Source organism: Diadema setosum, chromosome 22, assembly GCF_964275005.1.
Source record: "Diadema setosum chromosome 22, eeDiaSeto1, whole genome shotgun sequence".
Lineage (NCBI taxonomy): Eukaryota > Metazoa > Echinodermata > Echinoidea > Diadematoida > Diadematidae > Diadema > Diadema setosum.
In genome coordinates, this window is record NC_092706.1 from 26,759,873 (window position 1) to 26,765,683 (window position 5,811).

The window sequence follows — 5,811 nt, forward strand, 5'->3', positions numbered from 1 at the left end:
CCATCTAGTAGCGCGTACCTCAGATCGCATTTTCAGTGCGCGCTTGTGAATCCGGAGTATTTTCTCCACACGTGAGTAAAATTTCAGGCAAATTGTGAGATTTTTCACGTTTCTGTTGATAGAAAAACGTTAGGTGTCCGATATTATGAACACCCAACCATACATGTAGCCTATAGTGTTTGCCATACATAATAGGCCATAACACCAACGCGCTGCAGCGGTGCATTGAGTCCGAATTTCGCTGAGGGTTCCTTTGTCCAATAATTGCATTTTAAAAATATCATCAAATTTTAAATATAAAAGGTTCCGTGGCATTTTGTATTGTTATTGATGTAGTTTTCTCACCTCTGAGGCTCTGGTGCAGATCTTTGTTAGCGCGCAAATCATTACCCGCTACTGACGTGCACGAAGACGAAGTTCGAACAATGTTTGTGTGTACATGTTCGTAGGTTTGTACATGTTCGTAGGTATACTGGTAGGCCCCTAGGCCTACTATATTTTTTGTAGGGCCTACTGTAACTGTTCTAGGTCTAAACTGTTAGGTTTAAATTAGTACTAGGTACTAGTAGCAAATATCGCTCTAAAAAGAGCGTAAATACCCGATTAAAGGGGCTGGGTGGGGGGTTCTCCCGACCCGATTTCATCACAACAGGTTACGTGATGTTTTCAGTAGCTACAGTGTATAGTAGCCCTACTACAATTGTACATATCGACCACCCTTATTGAAACCGACCGCGTATAATTCGCGCACTGAACACTTAGTACGCACTTTTCTGCGCGCAAAGCACATAAAAATGGATTGGCTTTGAATGTAGATTAGGATGGTGTGGGAAAACGCGATAATTCACTGTTCATTAATGGTTTTAATCAAGGACAAAATTTCGAATGAATATTTTCACCGAATCGTAATGACAGCACAATGTAATGTCTATGGAAGTTTCTAAAAGGCTTCTAAAAAGCTTCGTACAACACGGTGTTCAATACAACTCGGTTTACGTGCATTGTCAATGCAAAATCAGCGGTCGATCCTAAAAACGCGATTTACCGCGGGGAGCTGAAACGAGGCCACGCAAGTTCGTCGGCGATATTTTTGCACTGAAACTTCGAATCGAAAAGGGAACAACGGCATTTGATAGAGCTGGATTTTCTCAATCACGTAGGTCAAGTTTTTTACGTGAATTTCAGTGTTAAATATTCTTATCAAGCAAATAAACATTAGGCGGTCGATTAGTAGTAGGTCCAACCCTACACGTAGGAACGTAGGGGCCTATATAGGACGCTAGTGTTTGCGCGTGGATCTTACGTTAGAATCTACTAACTAGTTTCTAATATGAGTTCTACTATTTATGAGTTTGCTAACCGCTTACAAATTTACATTATATAAGAATATGCTCTTATAAAGTTGATGACGTCACATGCATGTAAAACCGGTATTTCCACCGAGTCCATGTTAAGACTCTAGATCTAAAGGTGCGAGTTCAAGGGTAGCGAGAAACAGAATCACAGCCCATATTAATAACTGATGGCAGTTGTTCTCTGTCTGAGAACTGATCCTAAATTTCACAAATGAGTCAAAATGGAATACATGTATCATCGCTTTTTTTCATGATTCAGGTGAGGGAATATACGTCTACTTTGATGGTAGTATTTGTTGAAATAATCTCTTGAAAAAAAAAAAAATCCCTTCTGGAATATGCCTCTTCCCCATAATTATGTTATTGTGCCACACTTAATGATATTGGCAATAGTGCACTTGAGAATCTTGAAAATGACAGAATTGCAAAAAGACCTTTTATTATCTATCTAAAAAACCTTGAAAATGAGAGTAGATCAATTGCAAAATGGCATTTGACTTTTTCCATTTCTCCTCAAATAATATTTGCATAAATGTACACTGCATAAAGATGATGAATACCTGGAAGCAGGATATTATTGCCCCCCCCCCTCCCCCCCCTGGTGGCTAATTAAAACGAACTTGAAATTATGAGCATATCTCAAGTAGGTATATATAACAGAATCACCGACTGAATTAATCTGAAGCCACCTGAACAAAACCCTTTGTTTTCTGCAGTTCTGATCAAATCTTTCATGCACACAAGATAAATCTGTTTCATGCACTTGTATACAGTAAATACACTAGTGCAGTTATGTGGATGTTCAGTACTTTGAATCCTAAGCCAGTGCATCACACCTTGCGCACCAGTTTGGCAGTTTGCGGACTTGTAGCCACTTGATAATTATGTATGTTCATGGTCCTTCCACTTGCAGGTTGAACAGTACTTCTCACTCCTTCTCCCAGGCAACGATGCCAAGCTTTTTTGAGCAGTGGCCAGTTTTTGGTGGAAGGTCTTGTCAAGCTAGCAAGAGGAAAGCCTTCAGAAACCACAGTCAAGCTGTTGAGATTGCTGGGAGAACACATGCGGAAAACTGATGTGGATTCATGAGACTTGGAGCAATCATCAAATAGTGTACCACCAGACCTGGTAGCAGTCAGGGTATGCACAATACTATAGGTTTTGAAAGCCCCTTTTTTATGTTCTAGATGTCTATCCATCCAATATCGTTTCTTGTGTATCATGCCGCAAGTTGAAAACAATCATCTGTGAATGAAACTTGGTAAGGCTATGTAAATCCAGGGGGCGTTCCACAAAACTTGTCATTGGTGACAACTGTTATAAGTAGCTGAAATCTTTGCATCTGACAATACATTTTATCAAACGTTTCCCTGGAGTCGATGAGGGTCATGAGGTCAATAATCAAGGGTCAGGAGCCCTTCATTATGAAAAAAAAATGCAGGAAGTGACTTTGATTTTTCAAAGGCAGATGAATGGATTTCACCAAACTCAATTGTAACATAAAAGTTCACAGTCACAAATCAATATGTAATGTAATTTTGTTATTTTGGAGATGCTGCTGCTTTTTTCTTGGTTTTTTTTAAGAAGTCACACAACAACCCATGGGTTCATCCTACATGAAGGATCATATGTTTTACTTAATGCTCCCTGATTATGCAGTGCAATTCACTGATAATTTCTGTTGATACCTGGATACTTTGTTAAGGAGTCGTAGAATATATTGTATATAACATGCATTTCTTACAACACAGCATAGAATGTAAGTAACCTGCAAATCCTTCTTGTACTCTATCTGCTTCCACCTGTGAACCAGGGCGCAAGGATTGTGCAAGATTGCTGTGGCTTTGGCTATAGACTACCTTATCCGATTTCAAAAGGTAAGTCTACATGACTATAAGGTTTGTTCAAATATGATGCGACAAACCCCCTGACATTTTTAGTGTTCAGATATCGTGGGGCACCGAACCACGCCACTTTCATTATGTTAATGAATGCACATGACTAAAAAAAAAAAAAAAAATAAGATAAAGACAAACTCATGACATTGTATCTTCACTTACTTTTGAGCTTGATTGCACCATAACATCTTGCCACTGTGTGGCAAAATATATTCCTCTTGCCTCAGTGTTTTTGTTTTGTTTTGTTGCATTTTGATCTGTTTATTTGTTTGTTTTTTACCATCTCATATCGCATTGATTTGTGCACTAAAATGTTGCCGGAGTTTGACTCATCATATCTGAACAAGCCTTTATGAGTCATTTTGGACAGGCAATTAGAACTCACAGTACTTTGGTATTCTGAAAATGAAATTGATTTTTAGAAGTTTAATTGATTTTGCATTTTCTACTTTCTATGATCTGTTTTTGTATTAGAAAAGAAATTAGAGGTCAAGGGAAATTTTCTGGGTTTTTTTTTTGTGTTGTTGGACTATGTAATTTATTAAGATCACTTGCTTTTCAATGTTTCACAGGTTAACTTTTTTTTTTGGATGTAGTGAATATTTTTGCGCACTTGCCTTTGTCAGGGTTATGTCCTCATGTCGACGAGAACTTTACTCATGAATGCTTCAAAGTCGATCCTTGAACTTTAAAGATTGTCTTCCCCATATGTAGGCTAAAATTTTGAAGTTGCTTTTTGATCAGTCACGAATAAGAGAAAAGTGATAAATTTCAAAGCTTCTTTAAGAAAAAATAGGTATAAGTGAGTTTTAGTTGTGAAATTATAGTGATCTTTAAGTAAAATGGAATAAGATCCATTTATTATCCTCTGCCAAGAAGTGGTGCCTGAATTGTTATGGTTTTGAGTAGTCCATCCCTCCGTGTGTGTGATAGCTTGAAATCTGTTAAAATAATCATAAATGTGAATAAAATGTGTTAAGCCTATGTATGACTGAGTCTATCAAATTGCATTATGGAATCGAAATAAAGGTCACAGTCAAATTTGTCTAGTTTTTATTTGTAATAGATTCATACGATGTCTGTTTGTTTTTCATTGTTTCCTTACATTTTCAGCCTGATGCTAGTTTTGATCACCACTTGAAGAGGGAAAGCAGAAGAAGATGCAGCTCTTGATGCAGCTTGCTTGCTTGAAGATCAGAAGATGCAGCTTGCTTGACAGAGGACGTCAGAAGGATAACATACATGTGTACCAATATTACTTCATTGTTGACCACTTGGTACTACCCTGCCCTGGTGATATCATTCAGAGTGACTTCGACACATTGTTCAAAGCACATTAAATATGTGTTTTGTCTACGGTATGCAAAACCTCTCATCAACCTTTGGACATTTGGAATTACCCCGAGTTCGTGAACCGAGATCTAAACTTTCAAATAGATAATGAAGTGATGCATTCTTTAGGAGTTCCCACTGAAACTGTTTTTTTTTTTCACTGTTTGCCATACGAACATGGACTGAGTGATGGACAAACAATAAATTGCGCCCAGGGGGCCTGTGTACGGACATAATTTGATTCGTTCAATGGTTTTAGAAGACACTTGACGAATCATCATTGTGACAATGAAACTGTGAAGATACTCCAAGTCCAGTTCTATGGAGGAACCGAGATAGAGACTGATGATACAAGTTGTATACAGTTGATGAAGCAGTACTCTCCATTAGTCGATGACAGTTTTTGATGAGGAGGTGATTACCTTTAGTCCAGGGGACATTGAACAACGACCTTGTAATTTTTACATGTCCTAGTTTACATGTGTCAGTATGGAATAATGCATTACCATGGTAACATCAAATTTTAATAAAGATTACAAATACAGAATGTGGATCAAGCTACTCAGTTTTAAATCAATTCTGTTGAAATTCGATTGTCCAGAAATCTGTTGCCATGGCAATTGCAGTTTTTAAACAAATCCTACAAAATTGTGTGGATCACGCTGCTCTCTTAGTTTCTTTTTTTTTTTAGCATTTAAATTTGAATTTGATACATATGGTCACTATGATAATATGTTATCGTGCAAGACACTTTTTGTGGGGGTTATAAATCCGTTTCCATGGCAACAGCATCTTACCTTGAGATATGACACCTATATATTGTGACAAGATAAATTCTAGATGTGCAAAACACTTTTCTCGTCAATGTTAAACAATGCGTTGCCATGCTAACTTTTTTTTTTAATACAAAGCAATCGAAGATATCGTGATTGACTCATAACTCCCTCATGTTTTAGGCATTTGACTTGAAATTTGGCACGTGACCACTGTACTGTAGTGTGCTAATGTGCAAATGTCATCTTTTGTATCGGTCAAAGAAAGTGTTATCATGGCAGTGACATTTTCAAATTAAAAACTTACACAACAGTTGATTATGCAATCTCCCTCAGTTTCTGAGCATCTGGCCTGAAATATTGCACAGAGTGCTAATGTAATGGCAACCATCTTTTAAAATGAAAATCAAACAAAAAATACTGTGAATTGGGTGAGTTCCCTCAGTTTTCTAG

At 37.5% G+C, this 5,811-nt stretch overlaps 1 long non-coding RNA gene across 1 annotated transcript; it reads left to right on the forward strand.

Annotated features, from left to right (window-relative positions):
* The first annotated feature begins 2,238 nt into the window (after positions 1–2,238).
* On the forward strand, positions 2,239–4,558 carry LOC140245018 (uncharacterized). The gene is made up of 3 exons (XR_011902314.1): positions 2,239–2,495; positions 3,169–3,232; positions 4,367–4,558. It is a non-coding gene; the product is annotated as an uncharacterized lncRNA (long non-coding RNA).
* Positions 4,559–5,811: the final 1,253 nt, after the last annotated feature.